Here is a 22345-nt window from a genome sequence, read left to right on the forward strand (position 1 = left end):
ATTATAATTGATCTTTTCTTGCATTTGATGACTTTGACTACACACACTACAACCACTGATTTATTTCCATAAATGGTTTTATAAAATGAAAAGATCCCTCAATAGTCAATGAAATGAGTTTCCTAATTTAAAGCTTTTCTTTTCGACTTAGAAATAATTAGCTATGCTTGAAACTTTCTCACAAGAATTTTTCTGTAGAAGAAATGGTACTTTCATACAGAGGTCCCCAACTAGATAAAACCACTTTATGGGAGGAATCAAGTCCCTACTTCCATCCCCATATTCATATAGAAAGTTAAGAAGTGCTTCAAAATCTGTTGGTGTTCACAAAACTGCCTTTTGTAGTGTAGTGATTTTGAGGCAAGAAGATTTGAGGGGACAAAAAATGTGGCAGTACAGTTATACTAGGTAGATTTGGGCTTCTGAATTAGTTTCAAGATGCACATCAGATAATCAAAATGATAAATTCTGAATCCACAAATTAAGGGAGTTTTCATTACCATAGTTGTAGTCCACAGTCATTAGCATAGTATAATATAGACAGTTAATGCTGAAGACACAGTTATTGATAGGTTAATCAAATCCATTCACTCAACAAATATTTATAAGGTGTCTTCTATGTGTAAGGCACACTTCTAATCCCTAAGGATATGGTCAAAATACCTAGCCTTTTAGAGTTCATTTTCTAGTAGGGGAGACAAACCAAAAGAAAAAGAAAGGAAATACATAGTATGTCAGATGGTGATAAGAACTATGAAGAATCTAAAGCAGAGACAGGAGGTTAGGGAGTGATTGGGAGTGGAGGGGCCAGGCCTGTTGTTTCAGGTTTCGTGGCAAGGAAGACCTCACTGAAAAGGTGACATTCGAGCAGAGACCTGAAGGAAGAAAAGAGTGAGACTCAAAGGTGTCTAAAGAGCTGTACAGGCAGAGAGAACAGCAAGTGCCAAGGTCCTGAGGCAGAATTGCTGGAATAGCAAGGAGGTTAGTCTGGTAGGAGCAGGTGGAGAAGTGGGAGAACGGCAGGAGATGAGGTCAGAGAAGAGGGCAGGGTGGCAGATCTTGTAGCGCCTTACAGGTTAAAGAAGGGGTTTGGGGCATTTACTCCCAGTTAGGTGCCTTTGGAAGCAGAGGCTTGCATTTTTAATTCAAATACCTCTAAACCAAATTGCCACAAGACTTGTGTTACCTAATTAAGGAGACCAATTTCTACTTTGAATTATTTTTGAACTTAAGTGGATCATCCTATGAGCTTAATTAATTTAATCTTGGGTATATGGCAGGGACTCTAATTGCCAAATTTCTTAGAATAGCTTGACCAATTCTCAGATTTCCATCTTTCACATCTCAAAAATGTTTGGCTGAAGTTGTTAGCAAAGTAGGGCCAATACTCTTGTAAACCTGTGATGTGTTATTAATACTTTTCAAATAGCAGAAAGCCTGTTTTGTTGGCTAGAATATTTTAGTTTACGTCAATCATCTATTCAACGATCATTTACTTTGTACCTACTGTATTCTAGGAATTTTGCTTGGTACTGGAAATACAAAGATATACAAAAGCTCTTTCCTCAAAGAGCTCACAGTCAAATAGGTGAAGTAGTTTCACAAATAAATAATTGCAATATGATATGGGAAATGCCTGGTAATTAGTGGGTGTTTGTTAGATACTTGTTAAATGGATAAATGATGGTAGCACTAAGAAGGAAGCGTTTATCTCTATCTGAGGAAGTCAGGGAAGGAGGAATGATTCACATTCAACCATCAACTCCACGAGGAAAGGACATTGTCTTGTTCACCTCAGCATCTGCCACAGAATCTATCAAATAGTAGGTGTTCAGTAAAAATTTATTGAACGAATGAGTGAATGAACAAATGAATGAATGAATGAATGAGGAGATGTTGAGCAGAGTCTGAGGGAGGAATAAGATTTGGTTAGGAGGCGTATGCATGTTGCTGGCAAAGAGAACAAAAGTGTGCAAAAGGTATGGAGATGTGGAAAAGTGTAATTCCATCCCAGTAATAATTTTAGTTCCATTTAAAGTACTCTGCCAAGTCTACACTTGAGACATAATTATTGATACGTATGCTTCTTTTCAGTGTATTTCCTATGAATTTGTATGCATCTAGAAACTTCCTAAAACATTATTGATATATATTTGTATATACTTGCCAGTTGAAATATCTATATTTTTAGTACAAAAAATTTCTTTGTTGGCCAACTTCTTTTTAAAAAAGTATATTTATCAGCAAGAACAGCTCTGAAATCAGAACAGATAGTATTATCCTAACAATACAGAGATTAATTCACCAGGGCAAACTTAGTGGGAAAAAAGTTACAGATTTTGCCATACAGTAAATATACTATTTTGTCCATTAGCTGTGCAGTTAAACCTTCATCAAGGTATAATAAGCTTTGGAAGTGATTTCAACAGAGTGACAAAAGAAATGGAATAAAATTCATTTAAAACTGGTTCACACTAGCTCTCCTGCGTGTACTATTAACTGCTAAGATCAAGTCACAAAACATTATTTTGAGGAGAAAGGGTTTAGTGAACCCTAGAAATTGGGTTTGATTTATGCCAGAAAATCTGCCTTTTCACTGCTTGAGATTTCTATGGAAGAAAGCCACAGTCTTTTACCAAATGGTTTCTAGGGAAACTCCTTACAGCACAGCTTCTGGAAACAATTTGGTTGTTAATGAGAAATGGTTCTCACGATGGTGGGAAAGTGTTGACTGAAAGAAAAGGCTTCTAGATTTGGCAGTCAGTCTGTGAAACGTGTTTACTGCTCTACAGTTATGTTCTTGAAATTTCTACATAGATCAAACATCTGTAGGTACTATTTCACAGTCATTCGTGCTTGTAAATATATTTTTTAAAGAAGCTAGGGCACAAAAGATTTTGTGCTAAAAATGTAGTTACTTGAACTTGCAAATATATTCAATAAAGTTGCCTCTCAGAATCTGTGCACTCCATTGACTTTTCCAATCTGTTTTGGAATTCCATCATTCTAGAATTCATATACTATTAGCATTGAATTATAAGTGTTTTAAATAATTAGCATAAAAGATTTCTAAAAATCCTAAAATACAGTAGGGTGTTTATATGTTCTTTAAATCTATTTTTAAAATGTATTCTGAAATGTGCCATAACTTGTATTTATTTTACTTCTTTTAAGTAAGTAATTAATTGCAATATTTTAACTATAATCCTTTTATATTTTCAAGATTAAATTTTAGTATCTAATGAAGCACTAAACCTTGTAGTTAAAAAATAGATGCTAAATATACATTAATTTCTCTAAATGTGCCTATTGAAGTCAGATTCCAAAATAACCATACCTATATTTTCTCAATAACCTTTAAGTAATGAAACCAAAAGAAGAAATTCATACAATAATTCCAAATAGCTTTTCATCTGTAGCATGATTCAGAAACATGAATGAGCATATGACAGGAACCGAAAAAGTGACCACCAGAAGTTCAGAGGAAAATATTTAGAAATATTTCTTGCCCTGGGAGTGTTAAGTTTGTGAGTCTGTGTAAAAATATGATGCTCAGTTGTTGTCACTTGAAAGCCAATGGGTGTATCACTTTGCCATGGCCGCCACCAGTTTAAGACTTTTGTACAAGGCAGAGTTGCCAAGAGTCTTCTTGTTGTCCTCAGTTGTTTTCCTCATTTGACCCCACCGCCTTTCTCTTTCTTCTCTGGTCTTTGAACCTCCTCCACTTTGGACAGCTGCTTTCATTTGCAGCTCTGCTTTGGGCAGGGAAAAAATTCTGCCAATGAAAACAGGAAAAATAAGAAAACAAGAAGGGTTGCAAGTGCTCTGCATGTGTCTCGGCTTGCTAGCAGCCCACTTTGGGGTCTTTCCACTCATTGGGTAGTAGACTGAGCAGGGATCTGCTGTTGGAGAGTGACTCTGGCTGATCAGATGATCCAAGAGAGCTTTTTTAGTCATCTTAGAATCAACGGACACAGAAATCGTTTGTGTTGAAAGAAGTTGGAAGGGGTTGTAGTTTATGTTTACTCACCCACTCTGTACTCTGAGAGCATATATTCTCCATTCAGTTTGGTCAGATCTGTACTGTTGTCAATATTGCCTGGTTACGATAATAATTTATATATTATTTTTGATTATGACCTTTTAGAGAGAGGGAAAATGACCTTCTTTTCTACTCTCCCTTATTTCCTACAATACACGGAAACTTCTCTTTGACTTTCTCAGAGTGGTGTATGATAGATAAGCATGTATATGAGAGTATTTCATAAATACTAGTTCATGAAGAGAAAGAAGAAAACATCTTTTCTAAATCAAAAGAACTGTAAGCAAATACTTTACAATTGCTGCTGTTATGGCAATATGCTTGATTTTTGAGGTTTAGTGAGAACTTTTTTGAGTGGCTAAGAAGCAGAAGAGATGTAATTCTTGTCTTTGCTAATAAAACATCAATCAGGAGGGTTGATTGAAGGTGGTGTCTGAATGATATGCCCAAAATAGACATGTAGTTTCTGCCTCAGCACATTTAACTTGTTTCTACTTCTTTTCTTCCTTTTTCCACAGTATCCACTGCAGGACCACAGGATGGCTCCCTAGATAATGCGACAATCTAATTGGGTGGCTGTAGATCTCTGCGTTAGAAAAGAATATTTGGTTTTACTTATATAAACACTCTGCGTCTCACACTGACAAATATATAGCTGAATGAAGAAATTGCCCAGGTGAAATATTTCCTCCCTTTGACCTTGTCTGAGTGCCGTTAATTGTTATTATCAGAGCTGAACATATAAAGAAGGGGCAGGAACCACACAAGAGCTGTAAACAAGAACAAGAAAAAAAAAGGAGTAACTGTATTTGCTGCATCAAGATTCATGTAAAAGAGTAGATCACATTTCCCTGTCTTGGAAAACCTTTTGAAAATAGTTACAGTCTCAAGATAAATTCAATTCAAAATATTCTAAGTACCTGTTATATGCTAGACTCTTCACTAGTAACTGTGAATTCAGAGATAAATGAGAGATCCTGAGGAGCTCACAGACTCGACTTGTGACAACCTTGCTTCTCCTCAGAATTTGGAGGGTTTTAGATAGTGTCCCTAGATTTATGTTTCATTGAGCAAGGATACCCTTATTCATGTAACAAAATGCTAATGACTGCCCTATTTCGTGATGAAGTGCCAGGCCCTTGAGGACATAATGATGAAGACGACAAGAGACCTTGTCCTTCAGAAGATCTTAGTCTAGAGGAGAAGAGGGACCTGTAAAAGAGAAATTACAATACTTTTTAATATAAATGAGCAAATAGTTTTCTTTCTGAAACACTTAATTTCTGAAATTGATATATCTTGCCAGTTAAATGAAAACACATGTAAAGTGCTTAGTTTAGCACCTGACAGATTGAAAGCACTCAACAGATGTTAACTCTCTCCATTTATCATTATTGCCTTTACCTTTCCTATTTCAATATTCATATGCCAGTATCAAGTACAAATTTAGCCCTTACATATTTGACCTCTTTAAATGTCTCACTAACAAAAGTCAGTGTATTTTTGGGCCAGCCCTGTGGCGCAAGCGGTTAAGTGCGCACGCTTCCCTGCGGCGGCCCGGGGTTTGCCCGTTCGGATCCTGGGCACGCACCGACTCACCGCTTGGCAAGCCATGCTGTGGCGGTGTCCCACATAAAGTGGAGGAAGATGGGCACGGATGGTAGCCCAGGGCCAGTCTTCCTCAGCAAAAAAAGAGGAGGATTGGCAGATGTTAGCACAGTGCTGATCTTCCTCACAAACAAAAAAAAAAAGTCAGTGTATTTTCTAGGAGAAATAAAATGCCTTATGTGTTAGCAAACCATTGTAACTTATGTTCATCCACAGTTTCTAAATATCACATGTGGTGATAAACACAAAGGTATATGAAAATTGTCTATTAGCTGAGAAAAATGGAAGGCTTTTCATTCTACTTCCACATTTCCATTTCAGGAGCTTTTCTCTTTTGGAAAATGAGTACTGAATTGTATAGTGAAACTTTTTTTCTTTAAACAAGGTAGAGTTCAGTGGGTTCTGCTCTGGCTGACTGTCTGCTGCTATCTTGAATATTCAGTTAACTTTTAGATCCGAGTTTCTTAACCTTAGCACTATTGACATCTTGGGCCAGATAATTCTTTGTTGTGGGGAGCTGTCCTGTGCATTATAGGATGTTTGGCAGCATCCCTGGCCTCTACCCTTTAGATGCCAGCACTCCCACAGTTATGACAGCCAAAAATAATTCCAGACATTGCCAAATGTCTCCTGGTGGGTAATGTAGCCTCTAATTGAGAACCACTGCTTTTAATCATCTGGCCATTGATTTTAAGCCTATAGGACAGTGCAAATTGGCTTTGGTGTGACTTTTCTTCCAGTCGGTGTAGGTCTTCAGTCAGCATGCTCCATATATTCAGTGCCTAATTTGTGTGAAGTACTGGCAAAACCATGATGAGTAAGACAGTCCTTGTCCTGTAGTAACTCATAGTCTAAGAATTTGTAAATTAAGTTGATTCTTCAGGTTTTGTAAATGTGCCAGGTGATTCTTAGTAACACTTTGAAGCAGTTCCTTGGGCTTCTCAGCTAGCTGTAATAAATATCCCAAATCAGGTATTACTATGAGGTATCATAATACCTCCAAAGCAATGGACAACCCCCTATAATTTTCTTTAAACTCTTTCATTGAATATTCTTAGGTTCATGTGCATGGAATAAATGGAAATTCGTTGCTTTGTTTTACTACTGGAATATTTAGTTATTTATTTTTTATTTTTATTAAGTCTTTTTCCTCCATATCTTTTATAAGCCAACACTTGTGTTATGGATTTGGGGGATAATAACAGCACCTGTCCTGATACATAGAGTTCTTATTGTTTGGACAGCTGTCTACACTCTGGACATTTGTACATGCACATTCAATTTTAAAAGAATAATTGTGTGATGAGAAAGATCTTATAATTGTGTAACTGAAGCTAAACTGAGTGTTCAGCTCACTGTCAAATACATAAAAAACTTAAAAAGTAACAAATAATCCCAAGTCTTATAACTAAGCATTATGATTCATTTAAAATCAAGTATAGAGCAACATAAAGCATAGCATTTAATATTGCATTTGAACTGATAAGATATTGGAACAATGTAGTTGAAATAGTTAAACAATAATAAAAGCATTACTCTTTAGTCGTATAGCATCTCCTTGGCATTTATCTAGTCCTTTGTATATGCCTAAGTGATTCAAATCTTAATTCATAAACATATATTAAAATCTGACTTTTATGGTTTTCTGTGTGTTACTAGTAAGAAACTTCAACAATATATAGTTGTACTTTTAGTATTTCCTTTACACTGAAGGCTTTTCTATGAAGATTTTTATTTTGCAAATCTAACATTGTTATACATATACAATATACATGTATATAATATGTATGTATATAATATATACGCATATAATACATATGCACACACACACTTATAAGCTACTATTTATTGAGTACTTACCAAGTGCCAGAAACCATGATGCTAAGCACTTTCCGTATGATAATGTGTTTAGTCTAAGAACCTCATCCAGAGTTACACAGTGAGTTTCAGAACCCAAATCTGAACCCACTTTTGCATGGCACCGGTGTTCTTGTTCTTAACCATTACACGACATGGCTCCATTCAGCATTGTACGGGCACTAAAAAAATGTATATTTCATACAAAATAATGAAATTGGACCATTATGTTACACCTTACACAAAAGTCAACTCCACATGAATTAAAGACTTAAATGTAAGGCCCGAAACCATTAAACTCCTACAAGAAAACAGGGAAAAAGCTTCTTGGCATTAGTTTGGGCAATGATTTTTTGGATATGACACAAAAAGCCCAGGCAACACCGGCAAAAATAAACAAGTGAGACTACATCAAACTACAGAGCCTACGCACAGCAAAGGAAACCATCAACAAAACGAAAGGCAACCTACAAAATGGGAAAAAATATTTGCAAACCAAAAATCTGATAAGGGATTAATATCCAAAATATTCAAGGAACTCATACAACTCAATAGCAAAAAAACAAATAACCCATTGCCCATTTAAAAATGGGCAAATGACCTGAATAGACATTTTTCCAGAGAAGACATACAAATGTCTACAGATACATGAAAAGGTGCTCAATATCACTAATCATCAGGGAAATGCAAATCAAAACCACAATGAGATATCACCTCACAGGTTTAGGATAGTTATTATCAAAAGGACAAGAGATAAGTGTTGGCAAGAATGTGGAGAAAAGGGAACCTTTATGCACTGTTGGTGGGAATGTAAATTGGTACAGCCATTGTGAAAAACAGCGTTTGAGGTTCCTCAAAAAAGTAAAAATAGAACTACCATATATAATCCAGCAATTCCACTTCTGGGTATGTATCCAAAGGAAATGAATTCATTCTCTCAAAGAGATATCTGCACTCCCATGTTCATCGCAGCATTATTCATAATAGCCAAGATATAGAAACAACCTAAGTGTCCACTGATGAATGAATGGATAAAGAAAATTATATATAATACATATATTACCTGTATATAATATATATTACATATATATATATATGAATATTTTTCAGCCATAAAAAGGAAGGAAATCCTGCCATTTGTGACAACATGGATCAATCTCGAAGACATTATGCTAAGTGAATTAAGCCAGACACAAAAGACAAATACTATATGATCTCACTTATATATGGAATTTTAAAAAGCTGAACTCATAGATCCAGAGGCTGAACTCATAGATCCAGAGAGTAGAATGGTGGTTGCCTGGGGCAGGGGGAAATAGGGAGATGTTGGTCAAAGAGTACAAACTTTCAGTTATAAGATGAGTAAGTTCTGGAGATCAGTTGTACAGCATGGTGATTATAGTCAATGATTCCATATTGTATCCTTGAAATTTGCTAGGAGAGTAGATCGTAAGTGTTCTCACCACACAGACAAAAAAGATAACTATGTGAAGTGATGGATGTGTTAATTAACTTGATTGTGATAATCATTTCACAATGTATGGTATATAAAATCATCATATTGTACACCTTTAAAAATTCATGTTGTACAACCTAAATATATACAATTTTTATTTCTCAATCATACCTCAATAAAGCTGAGAGAAAAAACAGATGTGTTTTTTATCTAAGCTATCTGCTGCTCTCAGATGACAATTTAGATATTTTGGTCTTTGCAATTTAGAAATACTAGGAGACTGTAGATTTGTTTGAAATAGATTCCAGTGATCTATCCTAATCTATTACAGTGAAAGGAGTAAGGAGAAATTTCTCTGATTTCCAAACTTATTTGAAAGATTCCCCCATTGCCTCGGCCTATTCTCTCTCCTTTAAATAGATAAGAAAACAAAATGTGCTCACACACAATATGACATTATTTAAATGATAATCGTATCACTATTCTGAAGTAACTATACTTTAAATGGTTCAAGATAATTGGCTTTCGTTTTGTTATAACTTCTATAAGCCACAAGGCTATAGTAACTTGAGTAGAAAATTTGAGAAGGGAGGTACTTTGAAAAACACGTTTATAATGAAAAATATCTTGATATATTTTCTTATTAATTTTATACAGTAATGATTTTTGGTTGTTCCCTGATAAAATAGCATTTAACTTATATTACAATCCTGGGCACGTATTACAAATTGCTCATTTTTGGAGACATTTTATGTAACATTTTTGCGTGTGTGTGTGTGTGCGCGAGAAAGAACATGAGGAGGAAAGAGAAAAGTGAGTCATGTTCTATGAAAAACCTAATCTATAAATATTCACACTTAAAAACTAGATGAGTCAGTCAGGGCTGGCCCCGTGGCGTAGCGGTTAAGTGCACGCGCTCCGCTGCTCATGGCCTGGGTTCGGATCCTGGGCACGCACTGATGCACCGCTTGTCAGACCATGCTGTGGTGGCATCCTCCCAGTGGAGGAAGATGGGCACAGATGTTAGCACAGGGCCAGTCTTCCTCAGCAAAAAAGAGAAGGATTGGCATGGGTGTTAGCTCAGGGCTGATGTTCCTCACCAAAAATAAAAAAAAAAACTAGCTGAGTCAGTAGTTCATTTCGTTGAGAAACTTAGGGGAGGTTGGAGTACTGCTAATAATAGTACTATTGTTATCATCCTCATTTTACAGATGCAGAAACTGAAGCACAGAGAGGTTTATTCAGTTCTAGCTCTCAGGCTCTTATCCTTTGTTTGAAAAAAGTGGTTCGCTATGAAGTTTCACGTGTAGAGGAAAGCGTTACATGGCCAGACTCTTAGGATATAACCATTCCAGGCAGAAACTGAGAACGTAAGATGGCCTATTAATTTAAGATGGCCATCCTATACCAAATTTTTGTTCTAGGCAGCCCAGTACAGTTACTCCATTGCTAGGCCTAGTGCCTAGTATGCTCTAAATGTCTAAACATTTCTAAATGTCTGTCACAGAATGAATGAGTATAAAATTTTTCTCTTGGACATACACCTGACGTTAGTAGGCTATAAGCGAAAAACGCATTTTTTTTTAAAGAAATACATTTTATAAATGACTTGTCTGTAACAATAATTTCACTAATATTCTAAAAGGCACCTGTGGCCTGGTCAAGGAATCACTGCATTTTCAAAAGTAAATTATTTATTTTCACATCACAGGCCAGAGCAAATGTGTTATCATCACATCAAGCCTCTAATGTAGATATGGCCTCTAAATTATAAGCAGATGTAACCTGTTGAAACCTCAAGGCTCGGTCCCTTAGGAGCCCCGTTCCCTGAGAGCAAGGAGTACAGTGAGGAACACCTGCTTGGGAGTCAGACTTGCCTGAGGTTGAATCGTAGCTTTGAGGCATATTAGGTGCATGGGCATAGTATGTAATTCCTCAGTTCACTTATCTGAGAATTAGAATAATTATAGCCACCCACAGGATTGTTTTGCGGGTTAAAGAAAATGTATATTGGCTAACATAAAATAGGTTGTATTAGTACTCTCAGTTGCAGACATAAAGGAAAAGGAAGAAAGGAAGGAAGGAAGGAAGAGGAGGAGGGAGGGAGGCAGGAAAGAAGGAAAAGAAAAGAATTTTCGATGTTTTTATTGTCCAGACCTAGATCACATACTCTCTGGAATCAGGGATGATTTCAGCTCCACCCAAAGCATAAGGACCCAAGGTACAGGAAGCATGGTTCCCCAAAATAAAATGTAGGTAGTGTTATCAGAAGAAAGGAGAATGGATGTTGGATGGGAAAATCAGAACAATGTTCACTACATTGGCATTTAACTAAATGGCAGTTATTACTATTATATGCAATTTAAAATCTTATTAAACCCACTATATTAAAAAATCACCGTATTTAATAACTTGACTCAGAAAATATATTTGGATTTCCAATTTGGGATATTGTAATACATCCCCTTCCCTTGCTTCAAGGTGGGCATAATGAGCAGGAATTCCATAACATACGTTTGTGGAACTCTCATTTAACTTTTATGAGCCTCAATTTTCTTGTCACTTTCTAGGGAGTAACCCAACCAATTTTTTTTACTTTTGACCAATGTATCTCTACTCCTTGCAGAATATGATAGATTATTGTTTCATAACTCAAAAACCAGTTACCATTTTTTAGGCATTCTAAGTTATTTTTGGTTGTTGTTGGTGGCGTTTTTAACTGCTAACACCTATATAGAAACTACCACTTCTGGTTTCTCTCTTTTCACTTTGACTCTAGAGGGAAAGACAGGGTACACATAAGTGTTCATTGTGGGCTCTGCAGTATGCCAGGAACCGAAGTAAGGCGTATGGACATTTTGAATGTTGTAACTGTGGGGTGAGTCATCCTAAACCTTTGCAAATAAAGGGGGGATTGGGAAAGATTGAGGTAAGCTTTCTCTCAAACAGATGGATCATGGTATTAAGGAATTGCGAATGCATGGGTAATGATGCTCAAGAGCATGGCATCTGCAAACTACACTCAGGGGCCAAATCACTGCCTCTTTTTGTAAAAGTTTTGTTAGAACACAGCCCCACCCGTTGGTTTAAGTGTCTATGGCTACTCTAATGCTACAGTAGCAGATTAAGTACTTGTAACAGAGTGACTCTGGCCCTCAAAGCCTAGAATATTTATTATCCGCCCTTTACAGAAAAAGTTTGTCAACCCCTGCTCCAGAGTAAAGAATTGCTCATTGAACTAGGGTTTAGAATACGTGATCCAGACTCCAGAATCATAACCAGAGAGAAGACTGTTAAGAATTAGGAAAATCAGTTCTCCGGTAAAAAGGGCTACGTCCAGGGCAGAATCTCAGTCCTGCAGGGCCAGCTTAAAAGGTGAGGAGGCAGCGGTTACACCGGTATCCAGGGCTCATCCTTGATGCAATGGATACTCAGTCTATATGGTACTAATCTTATGGGACCATCATATATGCAGTCCACTGTTGACCAAAACATTGTTATGTGATGTATGACTGTATAGTGAATGCTGAATTGTAATGCCTAGTGACTTAAATTGAATTTAATTAAATGATGTTTTTTATATCCTGCTAGGACTATAGTAGATATAGACACAAGTCAGACTCTTTCCTTGTAACCCATTTTTCCCTTTAATAGATATATCAAATTGTATCAAATTACCTATGCATGGCATGTCCTCCAGCTTAATTTGGCTTGCCCAAGCCCCTACTTGGCCATAGCTTATTAAATTCCCCAGAGGAAACTCAGCAACTAAGAGTCTTTTGGTTGTAAGAAACAGAAAAGTATTTAAGAAACATACTATCTTTTGGGGCTGGCCCGGTGGTGTAGTTGTTAAATTCGCACACTCTGCTTTGGCAGCCCAGGGTTCACAGATTTGAATCATGGGTGCAGATCAACACACTGCTCATCAAGCCATGCTGTGGCGTGTCCCACATACAAAATAGAGGAATATGGGCACAGATACTAGCTCAGAGCCAATCTTCCTCAGCAAAAGAGGAAGATTGGCAACTGATGTTAGCTCAGAGCTAATCTTCCTCACCATAAAAAAAAAAAAGAAACATACTGTCTTTAATAGGAGAACTACTGGAGTAGCTCACAGAATTGAAGGCATCACTGAACAAGCAAGCTTCAGCGAGGTTAGAAACCAAGACAATTCTGAGGACTCCAGCCTTGAGAGCTCATGAATCCTCTGGCCCAGGCACCTCCACTCACGGTACAAATTCCTAAGAATCTGTTTAAACTAACTTGATTCAAGAGTCCAATCCTGTGATTAGGAAACAGTTTCTTCTTCCTCCTCCTCTTCTTCCTCTTCTTCTTCTTTCATCTGAAATTAGAGTTAAGAGGATGCACAGAGAGAGGTGGTGGACAAACAAAACAAATCCAAGTATTACCACAGGAATCTATCCATAGGGCTAACTAAGCCGCCAAGATTGTCTCTCAAGCTTATGAATTTAGAGACTAGAAACCCCACATAAATGGATGCATGACTTTTGGTTGAAAAGTCATGTAGACCAAGACTAGGGCCACTATAAGGAAGCAGAGGAAACTGCGAGTGCAATGACAGAGAGAAGAAAAGATGAGACACAAGACTGGCCATGCAGTCCCTAAGCAATGAACAAGGTGGCGTCATTTCCTACTGGTTTCTCCTACTTCTCTTCTTTAGCCTACCAAGGTGTGATTATTTTCGTTGCAACTACTATGTTCTAAGATATCCTTCAATTCATAAACAGGAAGATTAGTAATTGCTTCATGTTTTGAAATGTTCAGCTACAGAGTAATTGAAATTAAAATTATCTTAGACACCAAAGAATACAGAAAATCAAAGATAATCTCAGGCAATGAGATATAAATCCCATTTGCCTATTCTGCCTTTTGGTGATAATGATGATGGTAGTCATTTAAGATTTGCTTAGCACCTACTAAGTACCAAGCACTGTTTTAAGCATTTACACATATTGTCTTATTTAATCCTCACAACAACCCTGAGGTCTATGTAGAATTATTAGTTCCATTTTACACACGAGAGAACTAAGGTATAGAGAGATTAAGTCATGGAGCCAGGATTCAAATTTCCTAATTTAATGTCAAAGCCTTAGTTGTTGAAAGTGCAGGTCTCTTCACGAACTTCAAGAATTAAGGAGCCTGCAAGAAATCTAAGCCTTGAGGTGGTTTAAAAGCCTTATAAACACCTCTAGATCAAAAATTTAAATTTATCTTTTTTTCCCAGGTTCTACTCAAATCTCACAGTTAGTATTTAGCCTCTGGTATCTCCATTAAAAGATGTTTCTAGCTGGACCAAGAAATAAAGCTTTACATGAACAGTTTCCATGACAACAAGAATAATAGCGACCATTTACTAAGCAATGACTGCACCAGGAATATGGCTTATGAGCACTTTATACTTATTATCTAATTTTATCCTCTCCACAGCCCAGTGAGGCAGATACTACCATTATTTCCACTGTAATTATATGATAGTCTTATATGATAAAGTCCTTGGAATACATACCCAGTCATTATACGATATTTATATAATAAAAATACAGCTCTGGATATGTGTAAAGTTTATAAATATTTACTTAATGAAAACATGAAGGGATTAATTGGCAATTATCTGTTTGCAGTCTTTAGCTCTTGAAGAGCTTGTGGGAAAAGAGGAGCTGCCCTCTCTTTTAGTGGAACTTCTGTCAGAGATGGTTTCACTTGACTTAGATAGTTTTCTTTCTTTTTTTTTTCCTAGAATGATTCAGTTTCAGAATGGTTCTTTAATCTTTAATATCTCCATTAAGAAGAGTTTCTGTCAAATGCTTCAAAAGTACACAATGTGAAGGGGTCTTACTGATCCCCACTGGTGAGTGAAGCACGGAGGACGCAGGTTCCTTAGCCAGTCACTGGATGCTGCACTCAGTTTGGCCTGAGTCCAATGTGGGCAGAAATGCAGGCTGAAGTGCAAGCAGATGCCAAGAACCTGTCTCCTTTTTACCTCATTATTCTCTTTTCACTGCGTTTCTGTGTGTCCTTTGTAGTCCAACCTGCAAATTACTTTGAGAAGGAGAGATCCGCCCCTGGGCCAATCTAGGAATAAATTTGATTCCTTGCTAAGGTAGGAAAAAATACAAGTGTACCTTTAAATATTGAACTAGTGGGTGAAATAATTTGAAATTCCTTTCCTTTCACATTAAAATCTTTTGACTGTGCTGTTCTGAAGCTGTAGCATTAGATTACAGTTTACTTCTCTGTTAGTTTGCCAGCTGTGAACTTGGCACCTTCAGGAGGTTGGTCTGTGGTTTAAATAGGGAAAAAAAAAAAAAGAATGAGTTGGCAAAATGGATACATTTAACAAAAATATGGGACCTTCAGTTTGATACTATATTGTTGATGACAGTTATTTGACTCTTCATATCCAGTCATAATGAGACAAGATACTGCATAAGCCAAAGACCACACAAAGGATGGATGGTAAGTATCAAGAGGGCGTGGAGGAAGTGGGTTGCAACTCTTTTTCTCCCACCTGTTTTAGTGTCATGTTTTGCCTTTAAAAAAATCAGTTAAAAAAAGTACATGAAGCCCTGATGTATTTAGGAACAATAGTAACAACAAAAAAATTAGGTTTATTCAAAGATGCATGACTTTTTCATTTTTTTTCCTTTAACAGGGACTTGCTCTCTCCACCTAGCTCTCTTCCTCTTTATTTTTTTCTCAGATGTCATTATTTCATGTCATTGTGTCAAGCTTAGTCTATTGGAAATTTCTATGTCCTCTGTAATTTAGGTTTTAAGCAACATATGATTCACCCTGTTATTAAAAAAAAAAATTCAGCTGCCTTCTCTGAGTGGGAGACTGTCTGGCATCCTTAATATTCTTCTATAGAAATTGTGATAAAAGAACAGATAAACCTAGGCAAATCTAGTGTGTGGGTCTCCTTTAAAAAGTGAGGACCATGTCACTGGGTTAAAAAGTAAGTTGTTTTGTTCTAAATATCCTTGTTGGGGCCCATTATGCATAAAAAGGGGCCACAGCCCATTTGCAAAGCCTCTGAATGAACTCCATTCATTCTGTACTTGGAAATGTCTCTTCAGCCACAAAGAAAAACAATGGTTATAACCTAATTTCTTTGGCGCCGATATCAGCAGAGGAAAAGCCAAGAGACCATTATGAAAATTCTAGTAATTTCTCTTGGTGATTATATAATTCTGTATTCATTGATCATATTTGTGTATTTAAGTAAGCACTTTTTAAAAAGATTATAAAGTGGTTTGGCAATGCTGTAATATCACATTTCACGCATTAAGCAACATTTTAAAAATGGAGTGCTCCAAAGTAATTTGCTTATTATGGTTACTAAAGTTTATAAAAGTACGCTAACATGCAACCTGAGGCTTTAAGAGGAAAGCCTTTGTGTTTTTAATTACTGTTTTTTAAAAATCTGATGAGAAATCAAAACTACTATTTTGTTAGGTAAATCCATTCATCAGTTTCCACATTTACTTACAGAAGTCAGTGGAAGGTGTACATCTGGAAGCAGTAGTGGTGGGACGATGTGTGTCAATACTGTTTCCAAGTGGTATCCAGGGTGAACTTTCTTAAGTGCAGTCCGATCTGAGCATGTCACTTCTTGCTCAAAACCTTTGGTTGATTTCCCATTGTCATTAGAGGGGAGGCCCACATCCCACGTGACTTACAGAGTCCTCTTTCTAGCTTCTGGCCTCTGCCTACCTGCCTTTTCAGCCTCATCTCCCACCATCTTCCCTCACTGAACTTTCTTCAGCTGGACTGGCTCTTTCTTCCCACGTAACTAATGTTGTTTCTGCATGTTCCTGCCTGGAACTCTCTTCCTTCCCATCCTGTTTCTCCCTTTAATCTGATCAACCCTAACTGACTTTTGAAATCTTAACCTTAAGGTTGCTTTTTTAGGAAGACTCTTAGTTCTATTAACTAACTAATTAGTTGAAAGTCTAATGTATTTGGGGCTCATTGTATGCGGATTAATTGCTGAAGGATATTTTGGAACCAGATTGTAAAGGACTTTCTAAACTGTGCTTTCAAGGTTTTGAACAGGAAAATGATGTCAGGTCTGTGTTTTAAAATTTTGGAGGATGAATTGAGTCTTAAAAGAATGTTTAACATATTCATCAAATTAATGGGCAGTGGACTAGGAAACACCACACTAACCCTTTTCATGATCCATCCCATCTTCACTCTCTCTAAAGCACTGTGAAAAATTACTTGCTCTGATCTCATTCTTGGAGCCCCTGCTAATTCATTATTGAAAAATACCAGCTGCCAGTGTTTGTCCTTACATTGTCATTTACTTGGTGAGTGATACTAAATATAATATTAACTAAAACTCAAAGACCATTAAATTAATAAATAGTATGTAATATAGTAGTTAAGAGTGCAGACTCTAGAGAAATCTGGCTTAAAATTCTTGCTATACCACTTATTAGCTGTATGGATGTGGACTAGCTATTAAGACAACTCACTTAGCAAAATAAACTTGAACTGAGGGGTGGGGAGATTGGGTCAAGGAAGGTAGACCATAAAGTAGTTTGCAAAGCATGACATTTCTTTGAATGTGAGAGTGTCATCTAAAAGTCCGTGTGAATCTTACATTCTCTTCCATAATACATTTCTGTTTGTTTTACATAAAAATATTTTTAAGTTGGGGGAGGGGATTAAATTGTTTGGTGGTTATTGTCTCAAATTTTCTGTACAATTATTTCTCCAAAAAGACACGCTATGTTTACCCTATGGTTTGAAGCACTCCCTGGTACAAAAGGATGTGAACAAACTAAGGGAATTACCAGAAATGTAAATATAAAATTTCATTAGAGGAAAAGTTCTTCATTAATTTTCAGCCACTGATCTACAGTGTTCACCCCAAGAATACTATATTCTAGATGAATTTTTTAAAAATCTAGCTCAACATGGGGCCGGCCCAGTGGCGCAAGCTGTTAAGTGCGCGCGCTTTGCTGCTGCAGCCCGGTGTTCGCCGGTTCGGATCCCGGGCGCACACCGACGCACTTCTTGGCAAGCCATGCTGTGGCGGCGTCCCATATAAAGTGGAGGAACATGGGCTTGGATGTTAGCCCAGGGCCAGTCTTCCTCAGCAAAAAAGAGGAGGATTGGCAGATGTTAGCTAAGGGCTGATCTTCCTCACACACAAAAAAAACATCCTGCTCAACAGTGTTAGAAAATAAACGTATCGTTTCCCTCCCCTCACCATCCCTAAAGCAAGATTATCCTATCTTTCCTGGCTTCACCATTTTTCCAGTTATTCTCAGAGAAACCTCAAAAGGCACATGGCTTACCTCTTTTCCTTGTCTCTCCCTAAATATTTTGGTCTCTCTCCACAGAATCCACCTTAAATATACAATTCTTTCTGTCACTGCCTATTCTTTTCCATTTATTTCCCGTAGTCAGCAGTCCAGCTTTTGATTATTTCTTGCCTAGATTGTTACTGAGTTCATGAACAGGTCTCCCGCATGCATTCTCTTTCCCCTTTCATTTAGGCCACGTGCCATATTCCTTCATTGCCCCTCCACCAGCTATGAGATTAAGTATTGATTTCCAAAACAGGCCTTCCTCCACCATATTATGCTGATCTTTCTTTCCAGCGTAATTTTTCCCTACTCTTCTATATGATCCATGCTCTACAGCCAAGGTAAAGTGTCTACTCTTCCCTGAGCACCTGATAGCTCTCTTGTCTCCAAGCCTCAGCACCAACTATTTCCACTGCCTCTCGCTATTGTGTGCATTTTTCAAAGCCCATCTCACAAGCCTCCTTCTCCATAAATCCTTCCTTGGTCATCCCAACTGGATGTGTGTGGTCTCTCTCTCCTTTCATTTATTCATTCAGGGGACAAATATTTATCAAATGCCTAACATGTATCAAATGATAAACTAGTGGGCCAGCCCGGTGGCGCAAGCGGTTGGGTGCGCACGTTCTGCTGCGGCGGCCCGGGGTTCGCCGGTTCGGATCCCGGGTGCGCACCGACGCACCGCTTGTTGAGCCATGCTGTGGCAGCGTCCCATATAAAGTAGAGGAAGATGGGCATGGATGTTAGCCCAGGGCCAGTCTTCCTCAGCAAAAAAAAAAAAAAGATGGGGATTGGCATTGGATGTTAGCTCAGGGCTGGTCCTCCTCACAAAAAAAAAAAAATGATAAACTAGTGCTGGGGATTCAGCAAAGACTAGACAGAATTGGTACCTATCCTAATGGAGATTATAATCTAACAAAAAAGACTTAATAACTAATTCACGGGATATGGGCTGTACAAGGGTCTATGCAGCCTTTTTAGAAGGATATAACTTAGCCTAGGAGACAGGTACAGCTTCCCTGATGTGAGGTGTAGACAGAGATCTGGAGAGTGAAGAGGAACTAGCTAGGTGAAGTAGGAGGGGATTAAAGGAATTTGGGGACAAGAAAGAGTGTTCTAGGCAGAGGGAACAACATATGCAAAAAGCCTGAGGTGGGAATGAGCATGGCACATTTAACAAACTGAGAGTAGGCCAGTATTTGCAGCCAGATGGGTAACATGAATAATGGGGCAGAGGAAATTGAGATATTAACAAAAGAGGGATTGATGACCCATGGGCTCTAAAATGGATTGGAACTGAAGTAAGGAGAGAGGATAGAGAAAAACAGGGAGAGAGTGGAGGAGGCAATGCTTGGAGACTCTAATGAGTTTGAAGAAAAAGGATGGTGATAGTTCATGAGTAAACCTTTTGGTCAGTGAGTACCATATCTCGTTTCTCCTTAAACCTTGTAATACATGCTCACTTCCTGTTTTCTGTCATATTTTATAGTTATTTATGTATATAATTGTCTTATTATTGATACTAAATTATTATAGATTAATGGTTATATTATTATCAATAATATGGTTCAATATTTACAAGTAAAAATGTCTTTGCTGCTATACTTATTTCTTTCTTTCATCATTAAATAGAGGTATTTTTCCCCATCTTATTTCTGAACTCATCTCATATGTCATTTGGCAAATACTGAATGCCATAGGATGCATGACACTTTAGGAAGCATAAAGAAAGGCACCAAAACCAAACTACATGTGACAAAACAATTTTTAAATTAATAAATGTAGGCTGTTTTCTGGAGTCCCCTCTCTCTTTCAAAACGTAGGAAGTGGGCCGGCCTGGTGGCGTAGTGATTAAGTGTGCGTGCTCCACTCTGGCGGCCTGAGGTTCGGATCCCTGTCGCGCACTGAAGCACCTGCACTGCTTGTCAAGCCATGCTGTGGTGGTGTCCCATATAAAGTGGAGGAAGATGGGCATGGATGTTAGCCCACGGCCAGTCTTCCTCAGCAAAAAGAGGAGGATTGGCATAGATGTTAGCTCAGGGCTCATCTTCCTCACACACACACAAACACACACAAAAGTAAAAAGTGTTAGTATGTCTTGATCCATTCACAGGATTGGAAAGAGAATGGGGACTAAAGGGGGGACAGAAAATTAGTGGTAGAATTCAGTAGATCAGATTTCCAGCTTCCTACTACCCCTGATGTTTAGCCTACTTGTTGAACTTTTCTTCATTTCTCCACCCAGAACAACTTTTTATCCCAGTGAGATTGCTTCAGTTTATGAGAACGAATGCACATGCACTAAGCTATTTTTAGAAATGAGCCTCTAGGACTATTATAACCTAAACAAATGAAATGAGGTACTCTTCACTTAAAGTGTCTCTTTTTATTACACCTTTGTATTTCTCCTACATTCACTTCATTGAGTCTGATGCGTATTTTCTTTGTACGTTTAGCTTACACAGATACAGGCAGAATGTCCCCGTTTTTTTCAGTTAGATGTTAGATAAACTCACCATACATTCATTTTCAACCTCGTATTAAAAATAGGAGTTTAATTACATGAAGAAGTCATCCACATGACATTAGGGGCCCAAAGTTAATGGGAAATAATATTAAAAATGTAACCCTGACAAAATGTTAGTGATCATCATCTTCCTTTGTTGCCCTCCTAGGTACTTCCTGAAGGTGGTTACTCCAATGAACTGTGGTACGTGCACTAAAAGAATGTGGTGCTCATCATACTGGCACAGCCAAAATATATGGGTGTAAATGTCTCTTGGGAGAAGGCACCAAGGACAGTGCCATGAAATGTGAGGATCTCTGGATGACCACAGAATTGTAGCTCAGTGACTATGGCTTTGCAAACACTATACAGTCGTGTCTGAAGTCCTGTGGACAGTTTGGAGTAGAGTACATAGGTATGCTTTGTAGACATCTTCAGGCATTATCATCTGTTTAGAGATTCAACCATTCTTTTTTATATTACTTTAGAGAATTAAATAATTTTGTAACATGGTGTGAGTCTGAGCATGCATTGTCATATGTTTTTAAAGAAATAAAAATTTCTGTTTTGAAATCCCTTTAGATGTTTTCTTGTAAAACTCCCAACAACTTAGTTGCAAAGTCAACTGTCTCAGATGTGATGTCACAGTCCTTGCTAATCTTTTTATGAATTCTTTTGCTATTTTATAATCCTGTGACTCATATCTGTCCCTGAGTGTCCATTTGTCTTTATGTCTCTGTATGTCATGTTTACTTCAGCTACTTTACAAAAAGTAGAACTAGAACTCCCTGCATCCTATAGCATAAAAGGCAATCACTTCTTCACATTCCCACCCCTGATTAAGAGAAACCCTCATTCACGGGGCAATGGCTAAGCTCTGCCTGTCTGCTGTTCCTGGTCATAGGGACTGTCCGAGTCTCACGTGACCTGCACCTTGGAGAGGGAACCTACCACGGCTTAGGGTCTAGTCCTTAGCTGTACAGGTTAAGAAACTCAGTTGACCCACTAACTAAATCTTGCTTATTAACCAAAATGCTATGGTCTATGCATTATAATAATGTGAATTTATCCTGTTATTATTTTGAATAAATAATATGGCATCATATCAAAGAGACTTGATCATGTTAACATATTAAATATAGTACATAGAATTATATCAGTGATTTCCAAGACCTCAATGAGTGTAGCATATAGAAAGAGCAATAGAATAAGGAGGCCTAACATTCTTATCTCAGTTCTGCTGATATTATCTATGTGTATTCGAGGCTAATCTTTCAAGCAAGAAAGGGGAAAGAAGTAGAAGGCACGCCCATCCCTTTTAAGAGTATCATCCAGAATTTGCATGTATCACTTCTGCTCATGTACCTTTGAGCAGAACTTAGTCAACTGGTCACATGTAGCTGGAAAGGAGGCTGAAATATGTGGTCTGTAGCTGAAACTTATAGGATTTTATTACTAAGGAATTGGACTATTGAAGGATAACTAACGGTCTTTGCCATTGTCCCCTTTTATCTCTCAGCAACTTCCTTCCCCTCTCA

The 22345-nt window shown here is 37.6% G+C and overlaps 1 long non-coding RNA gene across 1 annotated transcript in view; it reads left to right on the forward strand.

The window, feature by feature from the left end:
• LOC131404211 (uncharacterized) overlaps positions 1-21379 on the forward strand; it is a 71666-nt gene extending 50287 nt beyond the window's left edge. The window contains exon 3 of the long non-coding RNA XR_009219747.1: positions 20977-21379. This is a non-coding gene — a long non-coding RNA (uncharacterized LOC131404211). The remainder of the gene's footprint in view (positions 1-20976) is intronic.
• The last annotated feature ends 966 nt before the right edge of the window (positions 21380-22345 follow it).

The sequence above is a fragment of the Diceros bicornis genome, chromosome 4, assembly GCF_020826845.1.
Source record: "Diceros bicornis minor isolate mBicDic1 chromosome 4, mDicBic1.mat.cur, whole genome shotgun sequence".
Lineage (NCBI taxonomy): Eukaryota > Metazoa > Chordata > Mammalia > Perissodactyla > Rhinocerotidae > Diceros > Diceros bicornis.